The sequence below is a fragment of the Atheta coriaria genome, unplaced genomic scaffold, assembly GCF_025399875.1.
Source record: "Atheta coriaria isolate IRGN ID8LTWV9N9 unplaced genomic scaffold, Caltech_Dcor_3.1 hic_scaffold_6_pilon, whole genome shotgun sequence".
NCBI classification, from domain to species: Eukaryota; Metazoa; Arthropoda; class Insecta; order Coleoptera; family Staphylinidae; genus Dalotia; species Dalotia coriaria.
In genome coordinates, this window is record NW_027045448.1 from 7,879,198 (window position 1) to 7,891,907 (window position 12,710).

Sequence of the window (12,710 nt, forward strand, 5' to 3'; positions counted from 1 at the left end):
GAACGAGTTCGAATTAGTTATAATCTCATTTCGGCTGAGTTCCTAAAACTGAAGAGGGTGTGAGTGAAATTTGTAGTTATTAATGGCAGGCGGCTTTTGTCGGCGTTCGCCTCGTCGAGGAGGAGCGAGCCGTCGTACGTTTCGTACGTATTACGTGTAATAAAGTTAAGATTAGTTTCCCACGACTCGGCGAGGAATCGGCGCTCGCAATTGTCATACAATACGTTTGCGAGCCTGCCGGAGTTTCCATTAGCTTCGGCTGCGAGAGTCGAGATGCTATTAGTTCCCAATTGCGCTGGCATTTATTTAAAGTAGCGACGCGCGGCGCGGCGTCCAAAACTGGAAAAGTGAATGCTGGCGAACGATCCGAAGACGCTTTGCGCGAAACGTCTTGCGGCAAGGGCGGAGAGGTAGTAAAAAATGAGTAAACTTGTTTGTTGTGGCATTCGCAAACGAACTCGGCGAAGAACCAAGCCGTCGACGGCGGCGTTCTTCTTAAATGTATGTGTGTTCTTTATCCGCGTTTTATCCTTGTTTGCTTCCACTTGCAATTTGTTCCAGTCTTCCTCTTTCTTGATCACCAAACGCGGGAGTAAGGCAGTAAACCAAAAACCAGACCCCTTTTCGTCTCATCGTAATAAACGTGGACTTTTCTCTCATTAATCATTTAATAATTAGAGGAAAATTTCTTGCGAGAAACGCTTCCGCGAAACGGAGGTTTTTCGGGTTTTGCGAAACGAGCTGCGCGCCTATGAAAAATTGACACCGACATTTCGAGCAAAACTCAGCGAAGCAGTAATTATATTACCATATTAATTCAGTTTTTATCTCTTTATCTAAAATATTTCATCACAATTGGAATTTCTGAAGTGCTATTCTCTATAATGTAAGTACATAATAAATAAGAAACTGTGTGTTTATGAAGACAAGACTAACAATTGTTTATTTTTTCATTTCGAGTACGAGTGGTTCTATTACAATCGACATAACATAAAAAAGTGTTTTTCAATACATTTATTTTATTGCCCCCTTTTGAGCAATTCGACGCCGAAGAAATGAACGCAAAAAAGCGCAACAATGACCGCCCGGATTCCGTTTTGCAGGCCGAAACGGGAAGAAAGGCACGTCGTGGATAAGAGTTACAGTTTTCGTAATGTGGGTGGTGGCGGGAAAACAGCGAGAAAACCGCCAGCTGAAAACTGTAAACGTTTCCACGATTCGCAGGATTTCGCCAGTCTGCGGCTGGCCGTGAAACGAGGGGCTGGCGGAATTGTGTGCGGTCGAGGAAGATATTCCCGGTTATAGATCTTCCAGAGAGCGCGCGCGCGCCCGGCCTCGGGTAATTGTGCGATACCGCAGCAAACATAAATAATTTGCAACACTTCTCTCCTCCGGACCCGGCGCCGTCCTTTTCGGACCGTGCGTCCGCACGCAAGCAAGCAAACCAACACTATAAGGAGTGAGAGTGGATGACGGCCACCCTCACACTATCGGAGGCAAGCACCAAATGCGTCCTACTAATTAAATTAAATGAAAACATTACGAAGCATCAAAAACGACGCAGGGAGACCAATTTTAAGCACTGCTGGCTAACAGATGGCGCCATCGGGCAGACACAGAAAGCACTTAGTATTAATGCGGCTTGAAAGGTGGCGCGCACGTTGCATCGCCTGACTTACATTACATTAATGCAAATCTGCCTAATTGAGGCTGTCATAAATTCGGGATTTGCATCCCCAGCCCTGGCGTGTGCGCCTTGTATTCAATTACAACCGCATGAATATTTGGTTAGGTCCTCACCTTTTGATGACGTTTGTTTGCATGCGTGGCGATTCTACGCAGCGGATTCAGCACATTTTGTTATAGGTGGCAACTCGCTTTCCGAAAACCGAACGCGCGAATTGTATTATGTATCATCAAAATTTGCAATTAAAATTAAGCGGCTTATGAGAGCGCCGGCGCGATTGCGACGAAAATCTTATTGCTACAAGCGAAACATCTTAATACGCGCATAACCTAGATTTGATTTAACCTCACAATTCCATTAGCAACTGTCACACACCAATCACAACCATTTTTGTTTCGCACGAAAACAATAAACAATTATTTATTGAAATACGTACGCAAAATGTAAATTTACATATGCCACGTCATATAAAATGTACATTTTACAGCTGTGATATTATTCAGCTGCATTGTATACTGCATTTAGCTTTGTTAGCAACGCGAAAAAAGTAAATGAACGTATACATCCTATTAATACTATTGCTAATGAACCTAGCCAGCGTAAAAACAAAAGAAGCAGAAAAAAACTTTCAAAGCCGGATTAAATATTAAAAGCTATCGATCCATCATTACTTTCTTTTGAACGCAGAAAGGTATTAGTTAACATTCGCCGAGTAAATTCTCGGATGGCGGTTTTATTTTGATCTTATTTTATTAATATATCAAGACAAACTGCAGCGCAAACGTGGGAGATTTTTTCGTAAACGAATAGGACTTGTGCGGTGCAGTTTGCGGCGGCGTCGCAATGCTGAGAATTTTTCATTTTTCTGCAAAAGCTCGCACAGCTGCAGCTGGATCGTGTTTACCAAAGAGAGCTCCTTTGTTTTTACACGCAAAGTAAACTGAAAACTAACGAAAATACGGCGATAACACTTTTGTGTGAATTTTCACGGGTTAGAACCATACAAAGCAAAGAAAACAAAAAATATTGCTTTTATGTCATCGATTATATAAGTACTAAAGGATTGACAAATATCTATAAAACTATTCATCCAAAATTTAATTTTTTGCGATCATGGGGCGTTAAAAACATTAATTATTTTGCAACACAAGTCGCTAGGAACACACTACAAAAGAAAAGTGTTTAAATGTTTACTTGATGAAATTTTGAAGCACGGAACGCATGTAAATGTTTTGACTCTCCTAAAACAAATGATTTTGTTGCTAAAGCGGTTTAAAAATGCAAGCGCGCGCACTGTACAAACGTGTCGAACAATATTATTGTCGCCCTTGTACACACATATTTGCAATGCACTCGTTGGCTATTTTTCCATCTCGATGAATATTCAGACCGGCCGGAATGAAAACACACTGAAAAACGCGGAAAACTCACACCAAACGCCGCCGCAGCGCAGAGCACCGCGTTGTTTACTACTACGCCCGTTCGTTGCTTTTTTTACTCCCCGTTCTTCACACTTTTTTCCTGCTTAATCATTTCCGTACGCTTCGCATACGCCGCTCGCATTTTAATCAGATAGACACATTAACCACATCGATGCATTGAAAAGAGTTTGTATGCGGAGTGTGTGCAACGAATTGCAATCGCCGATCTTTCCACACTTTCTATTCCTCATCCGCTCATTACTTCTCGATGTTTGTTTACCGCATACGAGGTGGAGGGAAACTCGAGCGCATCGCGTTTTCATAAATGCTCCATTAGGTTATTGTTATAAATTACATCGCATAAGCGCATTAGACTGGTAATTTTGTTATATCTACAATTTGATTGAACGCTTCTTCTTTATCGACGCCGGCGAGCCGTAGCCAACCGATGATGGAGTTTCAATGCGCGCATTTCACATACCGCCGTGTTGCTGGATATTAATTTAAGATATTAATAAATTATTGGACGAGTGAGGCAGATGTGAACAAATGCATTTAGGATTATACATTATTCTATTATTATTATTAAACACACATGAAAAGGTGTTCATTTAAGCATTCACAAATTCTATTTCTGGAATAATTGAAGTAGAAAATGTCAATTATCATAATAATCAAAAACAAAATTACTCAAAATTAATTTGACTATTTTACAAGGTAAATCTTTTCTCTAAAAATAAAAATTTGATTTAAAATTTTACCCTACAATTAATTTTGAAAGCCCCGATTTCCGGACCTATCAAACTGATTATGTCTAGGTGGGATATTGAATACATCCCGAATATCACCACCCCCAGAGCTATCTATTGATTGGCAATAGATAGCTGCAACAATAAACAATATATAACTACATAGCACGCCGAAATAAGCACCCAGCTAATCGCTAACAAATATTATTGTTTGGATTGTAAACGGACATTTCGCGTACTCGACGAGTCAGTTATAATGTTCCATAATGTGCACGAGCGCACACTCTGCTGGCACACTCGACGAGACGAGAGCAAGCAGCTCGTTGAAATTTATAAACGCGCCTCCCAATGTAATATTCATACGGGCGTATATACAAGTCGTCGGCGCATTTAATTCAGTCTTCTGATTGCGTAAACAAAAGATGTTTTGCCTGGGCGCGAAAACAACCCGCTAAATATTCAGTTTTGCGCTGGTGTAATATTTACGAGTTGGTGAAATAGGAATGAAATTGTAGTAACATGTAGATATCAGTGATTTGACTTTTAACAAGTGATATGACATGCATTTTATCTGTGAGCGATAGATTTGTATACATGCGTTTTATTTTAATCATTTTAATACAAAAGTAGTACACAATGGCCACCTAGAGGTGGTTTCGGGAATTATAATTTAAATTGTATTGTTATTATTCGTATATTTTTGAATTCGATATTTCGATATTGCGGATATCTCGTAAATTAAAAACGATAGAGTTGAACGGATTGAACATTCTTAATCTACGGAAAATTCTCTATAAAGTAAAGTATTAAATTATATTTAATACATATAAATATATTGTTTAAATTAAAATTGAATTTTAACTAAAAAATACCCGGGCGAATTCGTGGACAAAAGCTAGTTTATTACGAAAAACAATGATAATATTAGGCTTTATATTTCTGTTTCGTAAATAATCGAGATTGGCATTCATAATTTATGAAGTTCATAAACTTTGACTCTTATTCCCGAAATGAAAAAGTTTTTATCGAAAAATATGTCGCCCGCCACCGCGCAATGACACAATGTCTGGCGGTGGGACATGATGACGATCGTAAACAATTATGTCGCGAATTAAAATTGCAATGTTATGCATAGCGGATTGTGTGTTGCGGCACTCGTTTTAGCATTTTACGGCCACTTTACGGTCGTGGTTGCGCGCGGAAGGCAGGAGCGAAAAAAAACCGCAGGATGGGAATTGCTCCAAGCGCCGCCGAACCACCGAACGACCACGCGCCGCTTTGTTGCGGGGCGAATTGCGCCAGGGGGTAGTTAACTTTTTACGATCATATAATATTTATTTCATCTTTAAGTCAAAATCGCACTCGTAATTCAACCACCGCGCGTGGTACTTTTTTTTTAATATTACCAACTGTTGTTTAGCAGCTGGAGAATTACGAAACATATTTTCAGATTAATCCCGAAAAATATCAATTCGTTCGGAATTATTAAACTTTTTATTCGCCATGAATATTTTCCGGTGGGATTGATGTGCAAAAATGTCATCCAACAAACAATTCGTTGCGCAAACCTACAATATTCATTTAATTAAAACAAATATTTTTATTCCGCATGGATATGCGCTCAGAAATTGGATAATGAATGATTTATGTTGCATATTCTATTGACGCCGAAATGTGTCAAATCTGGTTTGCCAACAAATAATTTGCGGCGAACCAAATGAAACGCAGAATAACACGTAATGCATTCGTTTGTCAGTTGCATTTCATTCTGAACCAAAGTCGGTATTCGAAATAGAAATTTAGTTTTGCTCATCGACGCACGCACCGAACAAGCGTAACATAGCATCGACACATTCCGTTTCTCCTCCTACGTCGTATAATTTATGATAAGTACAGAATGTAATCAATTAATTAAAACTGGTCACTGTGTGCAGTGCGGTGCGGTATGCCGATACGCCGCCAACGTTTCACTAGCAGCCTCATTCAAAATGTGAGTTGCGTTTCTCGTTACGGTGCATGTTCCGATCTGCGATTTTACGATTTGCGGCTTCATACATTTATTATGCGTCGCGACGCAGGCGGGCCGGCGTGGATTTTCAGTGCGCACGCAACGGTTAATCGCGATTTACGATCGCATAATGCGTTTATAATACTCCATCCGGCTGGCGCGCCGGCAGTACAATTAGTTATTGACAGTTAACTGATATTTCGACTCATCCTCGAAAATCTACCGCCGACCGCGTTCGTTATAACTACTCTACGCAACCATGCATGCACGCATTCACCACTCTACACGTACTGCGGGTTGCCGCGCTCAATATAGGTTACGTGCAACGATAGGCAATTGTATAATTGGTCCATCGGGGAGAGGGAAAAGGGCGCGTACTTAATTTATTTCTGTTTATTCATTAAACACCGCGGACGAGTATCGCATGGGAAGGGTTTTGATGACTCCGCGGATAATTCCATATGGCCTAAATTTCCAGCAATTGACCCGCAAACAAACCGAGATCCGTGTTAAAAGCTGTAATCGATAAATATTTACCTTTTTTATGTCGACGATTTGGGCAAGCGCCGCAAGCCGCTCCATCCTGGAATAAATAAATAAATTTTAGTTATAATTCAGGACAATAAACTCGTGGCTTTGTTCAAACCGCAAAAGTGGGCAAGTGGAGCGCAAAATGTATTCAATTCCCAGATGAAACACACACCACACAGGATGCTACACAGTTTTGAATTCTTCGACAGTGCGGTCAAACACCAGCCTGTATCTTTACTATTTGCTTTATATGTCGGCCGTCCTTGGGGAAATTCGTACCTGCATCCAGTGAATAACTTGCCACGCACAGCGAGACAACAAGACAACGAATCCTCAAACAAACCAATTGATATATGGCGAGCGAACTCTGTTCGTGTTGGGCGTATGCAGTTGATTTATTGAAAAGCAAATAAGTAGTGCTAACGCCACAGGGGAGAAGTTGTCTCTTGTCCGGCAACCGGAACTACATCGAACGAAAATATTTTATGTCTATATGTACTACCTATATGCTAGTAACTTAATAGAAGTGCTTGTGAACAAGCTTTTAAAGAGTTTTCATCTAATTGTTAAGTATTTATGCTTATAAATGTGAATTTGTTTGTTTGTGACACTTTCACGCGAAAACTTCTGAACCAAATTTAATAAATTTTGGAATGACGATAGTTTTGACCTTGGAATAGGTTGTAAGCTATATTTACAAAAATATAATTTAATAATAAGTCCAAGAAACCTTAAAATAGTAAATAAGACTACTTTTTACTATAATCTACGAGTACAAAGTCTCGGGAATCAGCTAATGTATAAATAATTCAATAAATAATTCATTTAATTGTCTTGGCGTCCAATAAAACACCAACTTTCGCCACTTTATGAATGAATTGCGGGAAAGCAAACAATTACCCAGTAAAATCTTAGATTTAATTGGTTCCATTATAAACGAGCAGCACTTCAATTGCAATGGTAGGTACAATAGATGCGCGATTTTGCGCCGTGTTTGCAATAATGCGTTTCTGATTAATTTACCGTACAACTTGCGGCTATTTGCGCTGATAATGAACGTAAACACCGTTTTAAATTATGCAAACGACGCTCCACATTTGAAGCGATTTGGATAATGGACTCGTATTTCTCTTACTCTCTGCACCAGCTGAAAATTAATCTCCGAACATGATTGACAATGTTGACTTATAATATGAGCAACGCGCGCAGCTTGATTGAGTTACTAAATACACAATAGATTTACGTTAGACGTCTAGGTTGTATTATAAAATATTGTTGTCTCTTTGTTGTGCCACTGTTCATGAATACACTTGACTCAGGCGGCGCCGGCGTTCATTAAAATTAATTAAAGCTAAGTAGCCGTGGCCCGCCAGCTGCACCGCGTCGGTAAGCAGGGATTGATGCTATAAATACATCAAGCGTCCATACATATCGTGTGCGGGAGGAGAGCGAGAGCTTTGGCTTCATGTCCGGCGCGGCATCTACGGGAGCTTAGGTCAGCGCTACCGCTGGTTAGTTGGTTGCATAGTCACGTGAGCTCGCACGCCGCGCGCACGTCCAGACTGAATTATTGCCCTCGTCGGACAATAAACTAGAGTTTTCTTGTGTTCGCAATGCGCGCGCGGCGCGATTTTCTACATCTGACAAGTGCGAGCGGGAGCTCGGTTCAATTGCACGGAAACCTGCCCTAAGGGGAAAGCCAACCCCCAGGCCTAATTTGATATTATTTTTTTAGCTCGTAGACGACCTAGAGCAATCATCGAAATGCATCACATCTGCATTAAAAGCAATCTCGGAAAGTTCCCAACAAAAATCACACAAGTATTTGCGTTTCGAGTTAAAGTACCTACGCCAAGTTGAAAACTTAATAAACAACATAAAAAAAAAACTATGCCTGAATAAGAAGTCGATTCCAATGAATTTAATGCTGCGGGGCGTTTACGTTTTTGTTGACTTTTAGTTTGGAAAACTTGCAGTCTTTGCAGCTAGTTTGTCGTGTCTCATAAGTGCCTTGCCGTGTAGCCGAGTATCTCAGTCATAACTTTTTAACTTGTTACTTCTGGCAGAAGCAGAAGCACAAGTTGTGCAGAGTAATGCTATTTAAAGTACAAAATATGAGCTCAAACAAAATGTAGATTACACGAAACTCTCAAAAGGAAATCTTTCAAAAAATAATTAACTATTTAGTCCGCTTTCAGTCTTTTACTCTGTTCCATTCTATGATGTCTCTGCTGCCTAATTTCTCCACCATTTAAAAACACAGCATGTGTACAAGTTAAAAAATAAAAACGTGATTTAACCAAACTCTGGCATGCCAAAGCATGCCAGCAAGCAAGAATGACGTCCACGCTCAAATTGGATTTCTTCGTCCATACAATTACTTTACACTCCTTTAATTCCCACCGGCGCGCTTTCGTAATACACCCCTTCTGCTCCTGTGTGCTAGTGTGAGTGTGTAGCTAGACTGGTCAAAGTAATGTCGGAACTGTAGTTGCAATTTTAGTTGAATTTCCCTCGGAGCTAAGTGCGCGCGCGGTAAAGCGTCCAGCGTTAGTGAGAGACGCTGGTTTACTGTGAAATCGTGCGAGTCGCTGCGGATTAAACCGGCTTAAGCGGTGTTTTTATTGCGCGGGCGAGCGCGTCCGGAGTTGGATGGCTGTTGCAAATCTCTTTGGCAGCTCGCTGCTCGCCACACACGGCGTCGCGACGCTCGCATATTCTCCGGGGCGCATCAAGCCGGTCCCACCGGGACATGCTCTAGGTAACCATCCAGTTGCAAGCGGCTCAAAATTAGTAAAGCGGCATTTATCTATCGGATTAATTGATATTAGCGTAGAATTAATAACGCGAAAAACTTCCTTCAACTATTCATCCAGTAGAAATCTACATTCACAGCGATGCGAAATTTTGTTCAAAATTTATGCGTTAATGTAGCTTTAATGCCATATTCATAATTTCTAGTAACCTAATTAAAACCGCTAATGGAATGTCAACATTGCACTAATGTGTTGCAGATTGTAAATAGACATGTGTTATTATAAAATATGTGATTGTAAATGTTCATTTTAGTGGAAGGTAATTTAAGATAATGTAACAGCCAAACTTGCGGCAAAATTGTGGAATAATATAAATTAGTTTGCAGTTTGATAGTTCCCGTAAAGATTTACGTGCAGGGCAAGATACGACGGGGTGGAAAAAGACGTGTTAACGATGACTTTCCGTAACAAATGCGATTGTGCGCGCCGAGAGTCCATAACCGGCTGCATAAACGTGCATTAATGTGCTCGTAATTGGGTAATAGTCGGAAGGCTAGCCCCGTCGCCGCCAGGCGCCGCTGCCACCAACTACCGAAAGTATGAATAAAATTGATTTGATGGTTAATTAACAACGCGCGTCGAACCGGGCCTGTGCGGGCGCAGAGCGCTTAATTTCCCATTTATGCGGCAATAAAGCATTTAATGGGCGCGCATAATACGAGCTGTTAATATGGCGAATTTTGTGCTTAATATGCGTTGCAAGTGCCGCCCCACACTATCTCCGGGCGGGGCGACCAAGGTTAGTCAAACAAAATATAACCCTACCTGGACCTTGAGTGTGAGGTTGGTTGCCTAGTTGCTTTATTGCCAGCGATACATACGCCAAAGTTTAAAAGCACGTTGCGTACACATTTCATGCCCATTCCAGGCAGGTGTACAACAATAAATCGATGGCAGAAAGGGTTGATTAGTGTCGCGTACGTGCCGTACTTGGTATATTACCATGCGCCATTTTAATAGGCATAACTTCGAAATGTCGGCAGACAAGCGTTTAACTTTTATTGTTGCGAGTTTATTGCGGTCAGTAATTTCGAAATGAATATCGCAATGTTAAATTCGCTGCCGGGTGAATTAAAGATTTTATGCGCAACCTTTTTAGGCACGCGCGCGCGTGTTTCGCCAGTTTCGGCATTAAAAAGCAAGCGCATTAAATTGCTTTCTAAACACATATCATGCGCTGGTGCGCGCTATCAGTTGCGATCGTCGGGTTTCGAATATCCCGCGAGGCGCACAAGGCGAACGAAAACTACGCTGATTTATTACGCCGCCCGCTGTAAATATTGCTACTGTGCTACTAACTACGCGAAGCTATTTTCGCCGTTCGCAACAACTTAAAATATATCGTACAACTTTAATGGACCGTTTGGGGGCGCGCACGCACGTTCATTATCAGACATTCTTCTTCGTCGACTTTAATTCGCGATACGACTCCGCGCGCGCACACACCGAAAGAACGAACAAGTCTCGAACGACTTATTAAATTAAAAAAGGGACGAGAGCTTCGTTTACGGCTATACGGCACAAACCTTCATTACGTACGGCGAAATCCGTGGATTAAACGAGATTTCAACAGTGGCACACACGCCCACTGCGAAGATAATACGCTGCAAATATAACGCCCACGTTATTTTGGGCTAGAATTACGATTATATTACATCACGTAGCGAAATCAAAAGTATACACAATAGTTTTTTGCGCACTTAATAAATTTTAACGAAAAATAAAATTTTCAACTTGATTTTCCAATGGAATATTTAAAATGTGAGTTGTTGCAGGCCGGCAACGTTTGCCGGTGTAATGAAATTTTCTATCCATTATTACTTCCTGAATTAAATTTTCCATGGTTTGCAGCATGACGCGCACACGCAGCAAATCAGCGTTGTTGCGTTGTTGAATTTACACAGCACTAAATTAAATTTATCGCTTAATTCCGCGAATACAAAATTGTTATTATGAGTTCCGAGTTTCGACTATAATTAATATATCCAATAGTTTCTCATTGTTCTGGGAACATGTTCATAGTTTTACCGGTTGTCCAGCTTGCGGAAAAACAAGTCAAACGCAATTTTTGTGGTTGAAACAATCGAACAATATGCGCATGCAAATTTCGAACATCGACAATGTGCGTTTCGACCAGCGCCAGACTAAACTATTAATAGGAAATGCATTTGTTAGTTGCGTTTGTTGTGTATTGGATCGTCAACGAAGGGTTGCGCCGCTTTAAAACGTGATTGTTAAAAGCTGAATGTAAATTGTATGTTAACCCACGGCTGTGCGCAGCAGACAATATTATTAATGAATATTTCAAATTTGCGTATGCAACTAGAGGGGCGCTGGTAACGACCACCCCAAGTAACGAACAAAACGCTCATTGCACTCCAACGGTAATTGACGTCGTTCAATTAAAATTCGAATATTCAAAAATGCGCCGCCGATATAAAATTTGCAGTTTTTCGTTATTTCATTATTTTGCTTATTTCCGAGAGGGAATTAAACGAGTTCGCAATCAAAGTGAATTACGTTGTAGATCATTATAGGGTTTTTAATTGACAAAGTGTATATTAAACATTAAACATTGATAACACCGTTTTATGACGCTTTTCTCGTAGCTATATTTATCAAAGATAAATCGTAAAATGTAATAAAACCCGAACCGCTCGCTTTTATTAGATAGATACTCTCGTACGGTTTAGATACATTGATATACGAGCGGTGTGCATGCACATACACACCCACATACATAACCACACTCCCTCGCTCTCAGTGGAATAATTTAATTTACTTTAATCCCAATCAGGCCGAAGTCACTGAAATATTCACAAAAACAGATAAAAGTGTCCCCAATTTATAGTGCGCACCGCACGGCCGGACGTTGCCGAGGGCGCGTCCGTTTTATGCGGACGCGCATACCTGACCACTTTTAACAACCCTCTCCGGCCTCGACTCGCCGGAGACGAGTGAGTGTGGGTGTACGTGAGCGGCAAATGTGAGGCTGAGTAATTTCCCAAAAACCCACGAGCGGCGAGCGGAAAACCTCACTTAATTCAATAAAATTCGCTGACAAACATTGACCTGCCTTCCTCGCACTTTACCAACCAAGAGATCCTGACCATGCTGACCAAAACAGGAAGCACAAGTAAGAAATCATCAAATTTCGGCTGAGGGCTAATAGCCCCGTGGAAATTATTAATGTAAAAATAATGTTTGCGTTTGCTGTTAAAATTCCATTAAAATTCGTTTAGAGTCCGTATGTGCATTATGCACCCCCTCGAGTTGACAACTTCTTGTCTTCCTTTGGAGGGTTCTCGCCGAGATCTATTCACTGCGCTGTGTGGGCTGTAGGTATACGGAATACAACAACAACGCTAATTCGATTTAAATAGGCCGATGGATTTGACGGTTTCGAATGAAGTGGCCTTCTCTCCTTTCTCGCCCTCAACGCGCGCGCTACGGGGGGTCGCGATCGACATGAAGCCTCGTCTCGCCTCGCTCAGCCGC

At 41.1% G+C, this 12,710-nt stretch overlaps 1 protein-coding gene and 1 long non-coding RNA gene across 7 annotated transcripts in view; one reads left to right on the top strand and one right to left on the bottom strand.

Moving 5' to 3' along the window:
* The window catches only part of LOC135795046 (limbic system-associated membrane protein-like), a 159,924-nt gene that overhangs the window by 128,947 nt on the left and 18,267 nt on the right, over nt 1-12,710 (top strand). The gene's annotated exons all lie outside the window — the stretch shown is intronic.
* The window catches only part of LOC135795049 (uncharacterized), a 96,866-nt gene that overhangs the window by 62,431 nt on the left and 21,725 nt on the right, over nt 1-12,710 (bottom strand). For both annotated transcript variants that reach the window (XR_010549016.1, XR_010549015.1), the window contains exon 2: nt 6,403-6,448. This is a non-coding gene — a long non-coding RNA (uncharacterized lncRNA). The remainder of the gene's footprint in view (nt 1-6,402; nt 6,449-12,710) is intronic.